At 38.5% G+C, this 17,301-nt stretch overlaps 1 protein-coding gene across 1 annotated transcript in view; it reads left to right on the forward strand.

Annotated features, from left to right (window-relative positions):
- The window catches only part of chst8 (carbohydrate (N-acetylgalactosamine 4-0) sulfotransferase 8), a 300,000-nt gene that overhangs the window by 265,937 nt on the left and 16,762 nt on the right, over positions 1-17,301 (forward strand). The gene's annotated exons all lie outside the window — the stretch shown is intronic.

Here is a 17,301-nt window from a genome sequence, read left to right on the forward strand (position 1 = left end):
CCAATCACAAGAAAAACGGGTACAATAGAAAATACGGATCATACTGTGGATTTGTACAAAAATGAAATAAAAATGCCTAAAACCAATTAAACTCTGATCCGTAAACAGGGACGTAAATCTAAAAATAAACCTCAGTCATTTTTTTCAGGCACGGGCTAATAAATTATCAATTCAATTCAAAAATGTTTATCCTTGTCAACCAAGATCAGGCTAATTAGCAGCAGTACAACAGTGAAAAAAAGAGTGGTATGTGCATTTTCAGTAGTAAATTCAGTGGTCAGCTGCAAAGTCAGTACCTTAACAATTCTCAACAGTTCGAAATCAAATGATTTTAAGAACTGACATTTGTTCTTCAAACTGAATGCATTTAATTTAAAATGTCTGTCACATTCTGGCGTAACTATCAAGCTAATTTCTTTTAGCGAAATATTTGTGTATAAATTGTATAATGCATGTCATTAAAACAGTATTGGCTTGAAAGGCTTATGAATCTTATCGAGACGATTAATACTCCGTGTTGTTCCTCTGTCCATCTTTTTTTTTTCTTTCTAAATGTTAGTGTATCACCGAGCTACTGCCATGATACACAAGGTCTGCCTTTTCAAATTTGCAGGTAGACTTTTTATCGGCTAAAATACACCCAAAATATCGAAGTTTCAGTACGTGTACTTAAAGTTGATGGCATCATTTCTGTATGTCACCGCTCGAGACAGAGACTTCCGCGTTCCCGACACACAGTAGAGATTATAATAACGTGAGACGCCTCACTGTTTGACGACAAGCCGACAATGAATTCCGTCGTCGACTGTTTCTATTATCAACCGATTGTAGCATCGCAGCCCTCAATCTAATACGATCCAATAGTCTCTGATCTGCCTTCAAAACTGGCTTCATCAAAAACGATATTTAACGATCATTTCCGATCACCGCAAAATGAAAATGTTGAAACTGAGCACAGTTGTCGTTTCATCGTGTCAGTGCCGAGACCATATGCTGCAGACTAAATCCAATCAGTTTTCATGGCTGTCATCCTAGCAGGAAGCAAACAGCTTTCAAAAGAAGAACAATTTGAAGAAACATCCTTATGCAACTATGTCCTGCGGTCTGACGAGACCAAAATAAATTTATTTGGCAATAGTATTAACATTAAAAGAATTTTGACTTTGGGGTGTACTCATTGATGGCTGCGTTTTGTAATTAGATAGGTATTTTTGAGGTTATTTGGTTTGAATAGTCTGAATCTTGTTTGAAAGTATTTAGTAGAGTTGACTTATTCTGATTGGAAAAAAAGTTAAAAAGTTGAGTTGTCTACAAAAGTGCATTATATATGTTTTTTTACTTCTGTTTATGAGCTTTGCTTTATTTTCCATTATTTTTTTTGTTCCGCTGTATTTCTCTATGCTTTTGAAAATATTTTGTGCAGTATTTTGAATATTTTTTTTTTAATCTGGTTAAAAGTAGCTCAGGAGGTAGAGCGCTCGTCTTGGGATCAAAGGATCCCAGTTCGAATCCCGGCTTGTCCGTGTTACATGTCGAAGTGTCCTTGGGTAAGACACTGAACCCCTAATACCCCCAATAAGCAGGTTAGCGTCTTACATGGCTAAATACAAGGCCGCTATTGGGAAATGTGAAGCACACTGTAAAGCGCTTTGGGAAGTTATTGACTTAAAAAGCGCTATATAAATGCAGATCATTTCATTTCATTTTGGAAAATATGTTTTCAGTTTTGACAAACAGTATTTTATGTAAGAAAAATACTTCCTCGAAAACATGAAAACATATGTTTTAAAAAAAATTGTAACATATAACATAGTATACTATTAAATATTTAAAAAATGTTCCCCAAAATTGGGATAAATATTACGCTATGTCCACCAGAGGGCGCCTAATTTTTTTGCACTTGGGACAGATATGTCCAATCCCCCCCACACCTGTCCCCTTTTCTTACCTGTCAACCTGTACATTTTTGCCATACAAAGTACGTTTAATATGCATTTTAAGACGTGCACGACGTACAAGGAAATCTGTGCGGAAAAACGCAAATTTGTCAATTATGGGTACCATCCGGTATACACTGACTATCGCGAAACGGCAAATCAATCAAGTTAAACGAGTTCGCCGTGGTAGCCGCTCTCTCTGTATTGTTTTTTTTCGTTGTAAACGAAGCAAGCGGTTTGATGCTACTGTGCGCATGCGTCTGCTGCCTGGGGATTTCCCATCATGCATCATTCCGTGGTAGTTGTGTAGTGAAAGTAAGTCCGTCTCTTTTTAGAGAACCGGCTTTTTTGGCTCAACTCATTCAAGAGAGACGGCTCTCATTCGGCTCACTTGCTTTGATGCATTATGTTACGAATTATAATGTTGTATAAAGAAGTTCAGAAAAAAAGGAAGTATAAAAGGATAAAATGAAAAAAGACCGGTTTGTGGTTATCCCTTTAATCAGTATATTACCAACGATAATTTAATGCAGAAAATGAATTCATAATTTGAATAAGAAAATTCTACTTAATTATATTTGCATGTATTTTTTTCCTTCTACAGTGAACGTCCAAGCTACTTAATTTTTGAACTTTTTTATAATAAACCTCAGTGATGTCGAGCAACTCGGGATCTCACAACAAAATGTTAAATAACAATATTTATGATATGACGAAACACATGTACAATATAACATGTCAAACTACATTAATAAACAAGTTTGAAAAAATATATAGTGTAAGATTATTTGGTATTTTGTAAGGGAAAATACGACAGTTTATAAGGGCATGGAGCCCTGGAGCTTGACAGGTATGCCAATTAGCCCCACCCTTTGTAGGCACATTTTGGGACAACATTCAGTGTCATATGATAATCATTTCCATCTCAGTTTTTCATCATCAAATACACTAGTTTATCTTGCTTTCCGAGGTTTGTTTTATTCTTTTATGAGTCAGACAGTTTTAGTCTTGTTTTTGACTGTTTATTGAACATTTTTGGAATTATTATTTTTTTTTAGTACTATGAGTTTCCTGGTTCCTGTGTTTAGCTCCATCGAGGATTATAACAGGATAAAGTTTTTAGACCCCTCATCTTATCTTCGGTTACTACGTAGCCATTTTGGTATTTTATACCTACCGTAAATTCCGGACTATAGAGCGCACCTGATTATAAGCCGCACCCACCACATTTCGGGAGGAAAACCGAATTTGTACATACACAAGCCGCACCTGTATATTAGCCGCATGCGCCCACATTGAAAAAACGCAATTCAAACACGAAATTAACCAATACCGGCAAATTGAACAGAAAATGATACCGGTACTCAAAATTTAATGCAGACCTGCAGAGTCCAGGTGCCCGTTGAAAGTAATCCAAGGAAAAAAGTGTATATTTCCAAAGGTAGTGTTGGGAAAAATATATATCCACTGTTGTCGGCCGCGTTCACAAACACGTCTCACCTTTACTCCACTTCCCGTCAGCCCGCGTTTGCCCCGCCCCTTCTTTCTCATTTGCTCATACAAAACATATCAGAATAAGTTTCTAAAAAAAATACATTACAAAAATATAGAGTTGCAAATACATATCATACATGGTTACACAAATTTACAAAGAAAGACAGTACACCGAGAGAGTTTTCAAAGCTTTAATATTAATATTGTAACTTTCATCCCAAACCGTGCCTGTGAAGGGTAGCAACACGCTACTAGCAACACGCTCTCAACACAGTAAATAGCTCTGTTAAAAAAACATACCGTGCTTGAACTAAGCACGATAAATCGGCCTTAACTTCCTCCTTGTAACCGACGTCATCAAAGTCGTCTTCCATCAGTATGGCAAAGAGACTTTGCCATATATATATATGCTGTCTTCCCACACTCTGATTAAAAAACATGCTTGCATCACGCTCGCAAAGTAAAGTTTCCTTCTATATCGGACTGCTCGATTGCGTTTAACTCGAAGGATGCGTCATGTGACTTTTTTGTTGCAATTAGCATGATGAGGATATGTCTACGCTAATTTAATGTGTGCACAAGCTAAGAAGTTGCAGTCTAAAGCTTACCTTTTGTACTCGAGCGCGCTGGCGGCCGTTAGAAAAATTACATATATGGGCCGCATCACTGAAAAAGCCGCAGGGTTGAAAGTTTGGGAAAAAAGTGGCGGCTTATAGTCCGGAATTAACGGTAAACTGACTGCGTACTGTACTTACACGTGGTTTTTGATGCTAGTGCTTTGAATTAGTAGGATTTTATATCCTGGCAGACATATTAAAATGAAACGGCAGGGTGCTTCCAGTAGTATATGAATACATCATGATACGATATATTTTTACTATGAAAATGACCGTGAAGTATGGCATTGAAAGAGGAATAACGAAGTAGGGTCTCATTTGAGTCGCGGGTGTGTGAGCCGGTTTGTGTTGGCCTACACGAAAATTTATGACCGTTGCCTTGCACTCGGGTTGGAGTTCAAAAGTTGAGCGCTTATGGATTTCTCTATTTACGGCATCCTTTGAGATGCTATTATCCAGAGAAAGTCAGAGATTGCACGCTGGAGGTCTGAAGAAGGTCAGGACGGATGAATTGCATCATCAACGCTTCCGACGGATCCAACCAATCGGGGCGTTCTGCATATATTGCCTTCTTCTTGCATGTCCTCGTTTCATCGACTTAAATGGGGTTACCGGATGAAATCATTGTCTCTGGTCCTTTTGAATTGACCTACAGAGCTCGGCGTCGAGGGCTCACATCTATTTCAAGGGACCGTGTGTGATATCTAGTGCCTCCTGGTGGTAAAAAAAAGTATCATACAAACGTGGGTTTGAAAAATTTGCATTTATCATATGAGCCTCACCTCTTGCTGCTAAATGTACTTTCTTAAAAAGACCTGCATTTGTTTCTTTGTCTTTTCTTTTTCTCTGTCTATTTCTTTTTTTCACTAGTATTTTTTTTGTCTTTCTTTTCCCTTTTTTGGTCTCCTTTTTCTTTTTCCTTTAATTTTTCTTGTAAGGGTCTGGCCCGCCTCCGTCCACCAGGAGGCATCTAATCGGTTTGTAATTAGGACAGGTGTGTCTAATCACGAAACACCTGTCTCTAGTTAGCTTGACCCTTCATAAGGATATTTAGAACAGCACCCGTTGCGGGATTTTCATTGTCCTCTATTGTCTTTAACCAGTTTATCCTGATTTCTGAGGTCGTTTATTGTTTGTTTGTTTTTTTTTTACCGTTTGTCACTTTGTTGAAGATTTTGGTATCAAACGCCATCTGTTTTTAGGCACCTTGCCTTTTCCTGATTCCTGCGTTTGGGTCCACAGCAAAATTGAAACATAATCACCCAACCCTGGAGGCTATCCAAAATGTCCTTATGAAGGGTCAGGCTAATTAGGGGCATGTGTTGGGTGATTTGACACACCTGTCCTAATTACAAAGGGATTGTATGCCATCTGGTGGACAAAAGTACGCCATACTCTAACAATTTTACTTTATTTTTTCCATGTCATCCTCCTGTTTTTCTTCTCTTTCATTTCGTTTTTTCCCATTTGTCTTTTTTTTCTTCTACTTTTTCTGCTTTATCTTTCTTTTGGTCTCTTCTTCATTTTAGTTTTTTTTGCTTTCTTTATCTTTTTTTCTCCTTTTTTCTTTTCTCCTTTTTATTCTGTTTTCCTTCTTTTTTATTTGTATTCTATTGTCTTTTGTCAGTGTTGTTTTTTTTTCTCTTCTTATTTATTTGGTTCACTTTCTTTTTCCCCCTTTTGACCTTTTTCTTCGGCCTGTTCTGTCACTTGTTTCAGTAGTTTTGTTGTGGAAAATAGACTTGCATTTGTAGAATAGAGTTGCATACATTTAGAAATGTAGAAAGACTTGCTTACAGTAGTGAGGGAATGTTGACATCATTCGAGAAGATCCTTGGCAAGACAGTTGAGTTTCCCTAAAAGGGCATGAGACCTGCAAGGCCCCTCTTCAAGGACTCTCTGAGCAAACTGAGGCGAACGACATGTCCTAATAAGGGTACGACAGCATCTTCCTTGTTGTTATTGAGGACTAGGGCCGCCTTTTGGGCTGTACTCAAACTGAAGCTATAAAAGCGTTGTTATGTCTGGAGTTCTCTGAGTTTCTTTGGGATGACGAAATAAAGAGCTCCCCCTCATGGCAAGCCCCGGTGTACTTTATTAAATCACGTAAGAAGACTTAAAAGATATCGAACCTGCATTTTCTCCTACAGTTTCTCTTTGTTTTCCTCTTTTCTTTTACGTTTTCTTCTCCTTTTCTTCTTCTTTCACTTTTTCCATTTTTCTTTTCTTTTTTCCTGTCTCTTCCCAAAAGGCTGGAAAAAACTATACAATAGCGTTACATCTGGTGATCTAATGTCACACACTGTCCCTTTAATTTTAGAGCTAAAATTTTCCAGGTTTGAAGTTGTGAACAGAAAAGTGAAAATAATGCAAAAAGGAAGGGATGGTGTTGCTCTGTACTTGTCAAGGCGAACTCCAGCAGTGCAGAAGAATAATGGATTCTGGCAAGTGCTTGAAAGAGTGCAGGGAAGCAGGATTACATCATATTTACCTTTATGTAAAGGCAAATACAAAATTTCACATAGCTATTCTTTGCCAAGGAGTCACATTATATGTATTGTATGATATTTGAAGGAACTCCACACAAAATTTGAATTATTCCGTCTGTAATCATTGCTCTAAAGCTCAAAGTTGGAGTCCAGAGAATTCTTGAGCCCATATGATGATTTGATCATATGTATCAAATAATACAAAGTTGGAGTGCAGTTTTCACTGCATTGGTATTTTATTGTTTCACTTTAAGCAATGTGTAGATGAATGGATGGATAGAAAAGTGCTCATTTTTATTTTCATGAAAATAAATAGTTTACCCTACTTTAATCACATTGCGAGAGAGAGAGAGAGAGAGAGAGAGAGAGAGAGAGAGAGAGAGAGAGAGAGAGAGAGAGAGAGAGAGAGAGAGAGAGAGAGAGAGAGAGAGAGAGAGAGAGAGAGAGAGATTGACCAATTATTTTGAATATTGTTTAATTGACTAAAGAAATATGTTTCACGGCATGGCATTTTATTATTACTATTTTACTCATCCAACAAAAATGCATAAATTGTAAAAACATTAACACAGAAATAACGACCAGAAAATGCTTTTCACATTCTATCAAATTGAAATAATTATAACGAGGAAATCTAGTTTAAAAAATGAAATAAATTCAGAACAATTTATATTAACAGATTAATTGTAAAAATATTCAAAATAAAAAAGAAAATAATTCCTTAAAATCAGCAACAGAAATGCACCAATGGAAATATATTCCTTTAATTATTTATGAGCATAAAAGTCTAAATATTTAGTAAAATAAGAACAACGATACTACCAAATTCATTTTAATATTTATCTTAAATGGGGAGAGAGCCTCCTAATCATCAGGGGAGAAAAAACTTGTTGGTTTAGCTTATTTTAATGATTATCCTTTTAGAAGATTTTTGAGCATTTTTAGGTATTAACTTTCTTATTTTAGCAAAGACTAGTCCAAAAAAATGTTTTGTTTATTTGCCATTTCACGAACTGTATTATTTTTCCTGTTTTAGCATAACAAATATGTATTCATTCATTCATGTTGCCCCTTTGTGTAATAATCTAAACTACAGTCATGAATTAAGTGAGTTATGAGATTGTTTGGAATTCAACATAGTGGCCCGGCGGCTGAATGGTTTGCGCGTCTGCGGCACAGTTCTGAGGTCATGAGATCGATCCTACCTTGCAGAGTTTGCATGTTCTCCCCGTGCTTGCGTGGGTTTCCTCCCACATTCCAAAAACATGCATGTCAGGTTAATTGTACGGTCCAAATTGTCCCTAAGTGTGAATGAGCGATCAAATTGTCTGTCCCTGTGTGCCCTGCAACTGGCTGGCAACCAGTTCAGGGTGTCCCCTGCCCACTGCCCGAAGATAGCTGAGATGGGCTCCAGCACCCCCGCGACCCTACTGAGGATAAGCGGTGCAGATAATGGATGGAAGGAATTCAACATGCAAATCTGCGGTATTTGAGTCAAGTTAAGCCATGTTTATTTGTATAGCCCTTTATCACAAGGAGTCTCAAAGGGCTGCACAGACCACAGATTGTTGCAAACCACAGACTATTATTCCACCATCCCCTGATCTAAAACCTACATGAGGGCAAGGAAAAAAATCAAAAATCTCAACATGAGGAAAATGAAGAAACCTTCAGAAGGGACCACACATGAGGTAATCCCCTTTTCAGGATGACCAGGCTGCAATGGATGTTGCAATAACAGATATAGTCAACATGAAATATAGGTCAAATGTTCACCGAGACCCTAAAGGCCGCACTCCCTCCCCACTGCACGCTGCGTCACCAGATCCACAAAAGCGTTTGATCTCATCCTTTCATTAGAAACGTGCAAAGCTACATTCAGGTTATGCCCCCACCCTGTGAGGTACCACCAGAGTGGCACATCGCCCTTTCTCTTCCTCTCTTTCACTCGAACTGAATAAATAATGAGTATTTTTTGGAAACCGCTTGACAACAAAAGGAGCACACCCGCCATCTGCGCTGTCGCTAGTTTCCTTAAACAAGCTTGTTATTTCCATGCTACTTTTGAGCTTTTGGGATTCTCCCTACTCAGAATTGATACTACAAAAGAGGTCAGGGACCATTTTTACTCAGAGAGCCGCGAGAGCAAAATATTTTGAATATTTTTGAGAGAAAGCTACACCATATATTTTTAAAACAAAACTCATCGAATCTGCCAAACTTGCTCTGTATATAAAAGCCAATTCTTCAGCCCATATGATGATTTGATCATACGTGTCAAATTATACAACGGTAATTGGTTCAAATCCGGCTACCAGCCTTCATGTGCGTGGTTTGCATCCCCTTGCACTCCCACATTCCAAAGACATGTACAGTGAAGAAAATAAGTATTTGAACACCCTGCTATGTAGCTATTTCTCACATTTAGAAATCATGGAGGGGTCTGAAATTTTCATGGTAGGTGAATGTCCACTGTAAGAGAGATAAACTAAAAAGAAATATTCAGAAATCACAATGCATGATTATTTAACAATTTATTCGTGTGATAGAGCTGCAAATAAGTATTTGAACTCCTGTGTATCATCAAGAATTCTGACCCTGAAAGACCTGTTAGTCCGCCCATTACAAGTCCACCTGCACTTCATGTATCATCCTGAATCAGATGCACATGTTCTAGGTCGTTGTCTGCATAAAGACATCTGTCCACCCCTTACAATCAGCAAGCCTTTAACTTTAACATGGTAAAGACCAAGGAGCTGTCCAAAGACACCAGATACAAAATTGTACACTTCCTCAAGGTTGGAAAGGGCTACAGAGCAATTCCCAAGCAGCTTGGTGAAAAAAGGTCCACTGTTGGAACAATCGTTAGAAAATGGACGAAGCTAAACATGACGGTCAATCTCATTAGGAGTGGATGCCCATGCAAGATATCACCTCGTGGGGTCTCAATGATTCTAAGAAAGGTGAGGAATCAGGCCGGAACTACACGACAGGAGTTGGTCAATGACCCAACTGAGGATAAGCGGTGCAGAAGATGGATAATAATGCCAGAGCCTGTATCCCATATCAACACACAATTCAGGCTTAGAAGCTTGCCCACTGCATAGGAATTAATCATGATGGTAAAAAGTGGTGGTGATATCCTGTCGTGGTTATTGGTATTTGTTTCATCTCAACTGCCTATTCAACTGCCTTGCGCTCAAGTGCTTCCTACCATCCTTCATGGCTCTCGTTCTGCCATAGAAGTCAACGTGACATCACGTACAAAGGCTCAATTTATTCTAGACAGAATCGGGTGTCTTCTGCGTGGCTTCGGCTTCACATGTACTAAAATTGAAATGATTCAGAGAAGGCTGGCTAGTCTCGGTCTCGTGAAAAGAGCCATACGTTCCCGACCCCTGATTTAAAGGAATAAGTAACGAGAATTTCCAGGAAACCACTGGAGGGCGAATGAGCGCAATCGCCACCTGCGCCGTTGCAAGTTAAAACGCTCCCCGTTTGCTTTAACAAGCTCGTTATTTCCACTCTGATTTTCGGTCTCCCCTCCTCAAAATAGATGCAAGACGATGTGCATCTCTGTCAAAGTTAGGGGGAAAGGATGTTAACGCTAATGATGTGACCGGTGCTTGGGTGCCGTGCTGTCTGCATGAATATTAAAAGGTTTTTTTGGGGGGGACCCTGCAGAGAGGTGAGACTCTCAAGGTTTAACATAGAGGACAAGGAAGGACAAAGCCAGCAGGTGCTTGGATTTGTCAACGAAGCTTCCGTAAGAAAAAATGAGTGAGGCATGATTGCTCAGGTATATAGGTTGGTTGAATCTCCTGTGGTGTGTCTTGGGCAAGTACTGCCTGGTAGCACCCATTCCTCTCCAGTTTCTACCCGATCTTGAACCAGGGAACTTTTTGTGTGTTATATGAATGTGCTAACGACTGCACTACAGATACATACAGTATATAGGTTTACGTAAACCTAAATCAGGGTTAGGCATACCACCACCCGAGGCCTATCAAAGGATTTTATCCGGCCCGAGAGGCAAAGCTGAGAGAACCACAAGTCAAAAATGAGCAGCATCGTCAAACATTGAGCTGCAGTTTTAACTATGTCCACTGGATGTTGCCATAGTTAGGCGCCTCTCCCAAAGCTATATTTGTTGACTACCATTCATCAACCAGAGAACTTTTGCGGAAAATGAACCATGCCAATGTTTTTTTAGTTAAAATAGAAATCATGAACGCGCTGTTTAAGGCAATTTGATTGTGCAATTTGATAAGTGTCCTGATCAGTGCAATAAAAAGACAAGGCATGGGAAATTGAGCCAGATGCCTCCAGCATCAAGTTCCCACTTGTCTGCCCTAACTACGAGTTGTGCTGATGTCTGTTTTTTGTTTTTGTTTAAAGTTATTGATAGATGATTATATCTCAGGTTATTTACATTTTGTTCAGTTTTTGACCATCATCACCAACATTTGTATTCAACTCATTGTTTTGTCTTTAAATATAGATCTGGATTGTAAATGCATTTGCATTACATGATGGGTACAGCAATATGATAACAATAATAATAATAATAATAATAATAATAATTTCCTTTGTATTGTCATTCTTTGTAACAATGTACACAGAACGAAATGTCGATACACCTGACCCGTTGTAGCGGGTCAATGCAGCCGCAGCCAGAGGGCGCCGCCATTATACCAATTAGGTATGTCTCGGTCGAGGCGCGAACCAGCGACCTCCCAGTCTCAAAGCTGGCACACTACCATCTAGGCTACTGAGCTGGCAATATTGAACAATAATGATAATAATCATGCTAACATGTATATTAAAAAAACGTATTACCTATAGAAATGTGTTCATAGTCTTTCTTATCCTGTCTCCCTTCATGTTTCTCCATTTAGATTTTCATTGTGCAACATTCAAATAGCTGTTCACATTTTTCCTTTCCTTTTTTTTTAAATCAATTTTATCTATCAATCTATTCCACTATGCAATAAAACATTTCTGAAGTAGCCCTATTGCATTGAATTTTCAATGCAAATGATCACATTTAGTGATATTAGGGAGATATTACTTTGCAAGCATACTACTACAATAATACTACATTAAAAAATACTACTACAGAAATACTAAAAAAATTACAAGTACATATTATATTACAAAGTTTTTACAGAAACACTACAAAAATACCACTATGGAAATAGTACAAAAATCCCACGACAGACATAATACATATATACAACTACAGTAATGCTACAAAACAAATAAGAGTTGTTCTTAACCTATTGGATGTAACTAATCCAAATATGCATATACACTTATTCATAAATCACAACAATTGGATAGGTCTTCGGGGCCGGTTCCCTGCTGAAATGTCCTACGCTGTCAAGATATCCTACTGTAGGATGACCCGACAAAAACAACTTAGTTTTCTTTATAATCAACAACAGTGAAACTCATAAGTATTGCAAACAAAACGTTGAATGATTATATAAAATGAGGAATTGAAATGCGTACAGACAATGATTACCATAGTCAACGAAAACCATGTAAAGAAGCTACCACAAAAAAAGACGACAGGCTTAAAAGGTTTACAGGAAAACAGAATTTTGTAATAAAAGAGTCAAAAAAGGCAAAATAAAAACCGAAACCTTAAGTACTTAATGCTATCGGTGATATATTGCGCGTGCACGCTGGGTATCAGTAGCACGTCTCGTTGGGTAGGAAGGAATTTCGAAACTCTGGCTACTTAGTCAATTTTTATAACCCAATGCAGACTACGACTCAAAAGTTTGCGCACCTTTGAGTCCAATCTTAGCGAAATCATGTTATCCACCTCTGCTGCACACATCCCATATTCACAGATTATTGCATTTTTTTGCCCGGCGCATCGGTAAGAATCAATAAACGTGCTTACGCAGAGTGAAACTGACCGCCTGTGAAATTGCAATCAAAGAGGCGCCATTACCCCAAACCAAACACGCGCTACAGAGATAAATGATCTTTGCAAATCCCTCCCCAATTTGGAATTTGCTTGAAATGACGTTACATGTTTCACTTATATTACATTAAAGGCCTGAAAATTCTTCTCTAGAGAAACGCGTTTGAATTGGAATAAGTCCCGTCCTTCTTCGACAAAACTGGCTTTGCGTCACAGTAGTGATGTGACTTGGTAAAAACAGACAAAAATGAAAAGAAGTAAAAAACAAAAGTAAAAAAAATACTATTAAGAGAGGAAAATGAAGAGATAAAAGAAGAAAACATGGAAAAACAACAAAAAAAGGTAAAAAGCTTGGCGGTTAAAACAAAAAAAGAAGAAAAGGAAGGAGGAAAAAAGCTGGAATAAAAGTGAAAACCTACAAATAAGGAACACAATGAAAAAAATGGAAGAAGACAGAAAAGCAAAAATAAGTAAAATGCCAGGAAAAGAGGAAAGAAAAGAAGTAAAATTAAGAAAAGGGGTAAAGTGATTAAAGAAGAAAAAAGCAAGGAAAAGGAAGAAAAAGCTAGGAAAAGAGGAAAGAAAAGAAGAAAAAAACTAAAGAAAACAGAAAAAGAGAATGAATAAGAAAAGAGCTAGGAAAAAGAATTAAAAGTCTGGGAAAGAGGAAAGAAAAGAATTAAAATAAAGAAAAAGGGAAAACAGACTAAAGAAGAAGATAAGCAAGAAAAAAGGAAAGGGCTAGGAAAAGAGGAAAGAAAAGAAAAAGAAAAATTAATGAAAAAAGAAAAGAGAATAAAGAGGAGAGAGCATGGAAAAATAAGTAAAAATCTATGAAAAGAGGAAAGAAAGGAAGAAAAAAATGAAAGAAAACAGGAAAAGAGAATATAGAAGAAAAGAGGAGGGAAAAAGAATTCACAGGCTAGGTCAAGAGGAAAGAAAAGAAGGGAAAAAGCAAGAAAAAAAGTAAAAAGCTATGAAAAAAATTAAAAGAGGAAAAAAAATACAAAAATGGGAAAAAAATAATAATCAAACATATATTGCTCATAATAAATGTACACTATGAGCAACTTGAATTATTATTATTATTTTAAATGTATTCTACCCAATCATTACAGCATTTACCTTTTCGCTCTACTGTACTTGTTTAATTTATTTATACTCTAAACTTTTTTATATTATGTAAAGTACCAAAAAAAGAACAATAAAACACACAATTGTAACTTTTTATATACTTAACAAAATTAAAGTCAACAAAACGAATTTCTCAGGAGAAAAAAATGCAAAACGGCAAGAGGAGAAAAAGAGTCCATTTACTTGCAAGAGCCGCCTCGCGGAGCCGTTTCGGTCTCGAAGGACACGTCCCTACATCACGGGGACTCACCGTTAAATCCCATAAAGGGAGAGACGTGATACGTTGTCAAAAGTAACAAACCAGACGAAACGAGTCGAAACAGTGAGACCAAAAAGTCCTCCGGCGGGAAGCAATTAGACCTTAGGAGATTTCAATTACCTCCTGGAAAGGCCTTTCAAGATCAATAAGCGTTCTTGTACGTCAACGCGATGGTCGTCTGAGGGCCTCATTGCCTTGGCGCACGTGTTTTGTAAATGCCCCCCCACTTTCAGTTTTTACTGCTAAATATTCATAAACGCAAACACCATGAGATGGATTATCACATCCGACATGAGCGATCATTAAGTGTGAGGAGATCAGATGGTACAGCTGAGGAGAAACAAATAGGGGAAAATATCAATTGTGTAGGGAACATTGCAACTACTGACAGTGAAAAGGACACGGTTTTATAGAGGAATGTTTATCATTTTGCTGAGTTTTAGGATTTTTTCCTTGCCCTCATGTAGGTTTTAGATCATGGGATGGTGGAATAATAGTCCATAATTTGCAATAATCTGTGGTCTGTGCAGTCCTTTGTGATAAAGGGCGTCACAAGTAAACATAACTTGACTTAACTTGGTCTGTTTATATGTCAAAACGATTAATGATCTCAAAACATTTGCCTTCAGAATTATGCCTAAGAGTTAAATTGGTTGAGCGTTGGTTGGTTGAATCCCCTGTACTGTTAAGGGATCTAACCAACCAACAATAGACTGCTTCCGCCTTCGCCACCACACAAATGTGTGGGAGCAGTTGCTACGGACGTCGCTAAGGTCAACGCCCAGCCGGTGCACAAGTATGGATGTTGTTCTAATTTTCAGTCTCGGTTCTGTTTGGGTGCTGAGAAGGAGAACATTTTCTTGGAGGCAAAAGCTGGCCATCCTAAAAAAAAACTTTTTTTTGTTTTGTTTAATTTGTCTGGTCTGAGTACTGCCTACGCAGTTCCTTCAGGCAGAATTTCAGCATAAAGCACTAAAACATGCTGCCAGAAGTTGACCTACGGTGAAGAACAACTACGACTTGCCGATTTGTCGCCTCTGGTTTGGTTTTACGGCCAAAAACTGTGATTCTGCTCCCAGTGAGCCCAAGGGACACCGTGATTGCCACCTGGAATCTTTTGCCCAGAAATGCTATTTTTCGGGATTGAAAATGTCCCCTTTGCTTTGTTTTTCTACGTTTCCCTGACCCATTTCCACTGACCCGTTCTACCTCGTGATCAAGAAATGACTTGAAACATATTTTTCAGTTCAAGTCTTTGTGTCATGTCCTGCACGGTTGTCATGGCGCCCAGCTGGCCCCGCCCCTTAACACCGGCTGAGACGCATTTTACCGATTACTCCTATGGGTACTTAAAGCGCCTTTTGGAACTGCCCGTTGCCAGATCATTGTTTACCCTCGCTGAAAACCTGTTCATGCCTGTTTGATCTGAGTAATGCCTATATTGTAATTTTGCCTGCCTTTGAGCCTGCTTTGTTCTGGTTTTGGTCCGTTTGTGTGTTGGACAACTTTTCGTTCTCAATTAAAGTGACAGTTCGTCTACGCAAATGAGTTCCAACTTTCTGCTTCCCGGTCCGTTTCGTGACACTTTGTACTGCTTAAGTAGTTCCCATGGGCCAGATTATAGTGTAAAATGCTAACACATGCTGCCAGAAATTGTCCTACAATGAAAAGAAAATTAAGATCCGTCATTTTTTTCCCTCTAGTTTGGTCTCACTGCCAATTGCTGTGATATTGGGCCCAGTGAGACCATGGGTCTCCATGATTGCTATTTGGAATTTTCTGCCCAGACAGGGTACTTTTGCGCCATGAGATTGTCTCTTGTGTTTAGTTTTTCCCGTGTTTCCCTGACCCATCTCTGCAGACGGGTTCTACCTCCTGATCAAGAAATGACTGAATGATTGATGAGATCCAGGGAATATTGATCTCGTTAGAATGAGGCGGTTTCCCCATTTCTCTAACGCAAGTTTAAGCAAAACTGTTTTGTTTTCTACTTCTCCATATCCCAGGTGTGCCTATCTTCCTTTCTATCACTCAATCCTATGACGTAGTCTCAAGTGTTGTTTTGTTCAATTTTATTCTGTAGATTTGTAGTAAACAAGTTCCTATGAATATTTGAGAGTGTGTGTCGTGAATAAAATATACAAAAACTTACCGCGTGAAAGAAGTCTAGATTAAATGGTGCATGTAGCCGAACTTTAGATTATGAGATTGTTCCTGAGGTGGTGCTCCAAAGGTGAGACAAATTCAATACAACACTAAGTCCTCCTCTACAAATTAATTTGTCAATCCATTATTTCCTGAGATGATTTATTGATCTCTTGAATACGCTGCGATAGTCTCTTATACTCTTAGTCAGCCAAAACAACAAAGACAAGTTTTGCCTGCAGAAACAATAGTTCTTAAAAGCAAAATGGTGGAAAGCCATGGACTCCTTTTAATTATTACTATCCAAATTTGTCTTCAGCTAACAAGGTGTGAAAAAACAAATTAACTATGCAAAGAAACCTAATGAGAAACACGGACAAGCCCGAAGCGCCCATGAAAGCTGCACTGGCATTATTTATAGATGTAAAATACTTTTTTTTTCATCCCGATATGTGCCAGATGCCATAAAATCTTGGGATTAGCAACCCGGAAGAGTGCCAGTGTAGGAAAAAAAGCCTTACTAGCAGACGACCATGCTTTTTGAAAAGTATTTATTATTCTATGATTTACTTAACTTCATAAGGTAGTGTAATGAGGAAAATAAAGCGAATGAAATACTATATTTTGACGTTTTATTAAATTTAATAGGAAAAACAATGTTAAATAGTGTGATCTAACAGATCAAAATCTATTTAGAATTGCTCTACATCCTTAAATTCTTTAGATACTATTAAGGACACCTCAAACGACGCACCGCACCTTTTATTTTTGTGTCTATGTGTCATGATTACCCATTGTCCTCACCTGTGCCCGCTCGTTTGGTGCCAGCTGCTGCGCATTACCTGATTGGCTCCCCTCCTATTCAAACTCAGTGCTCTCATTCACTCCTGGTCAATCTGTCAACAAACCTCTGCACTTGCAAGACATGCATTTTGACTCTGTCCGGTATCCTGCTTGTGTATCCAGTATTTGGTATCGATCCCATCTGTCCCGTCCTGTCCGGTATCTTGCGCGTGTATTCAGTATCCGGTATCGATCCTGTCTGTCTAGTCCTGTCCGGTATCTTGCTCGTGCATCCTGTATCCGGTGTCGATCCCGTCAGTCCTGTCCTGTCCGGTTAGAAATACACAATGGCAAGCACTGGCAAAAAAAGGAGTGGCCAGGCCTGCCAAAATTATGCTCTGCCGGTCTGGCTCCCAGCAATATGCGATCGGGGTTAATGGATTGCAGCCCCACGAGCGCAGTTTACATTTTGGTATACAGAACGGCAAAAAAGACTGCACTTTTT

This window comes from Urocampus carinirostris, chromosome 4 (assembly GCF_059441175.1).
Source record: "Urocampus carinirostris isolate Australia breed hairy pipefish chromosome 4, RoL_Ucar_1.0, whole genome shotgun sequence".
In the NCBI taxonomy this organism is placed as follows: domain Eukaryota; kingdom Metazoa; phylum Chordata; class Actinopteri; order Syngnathiformes; family Syngnathidae; genus Urocampus; species Urocampus carinirostris.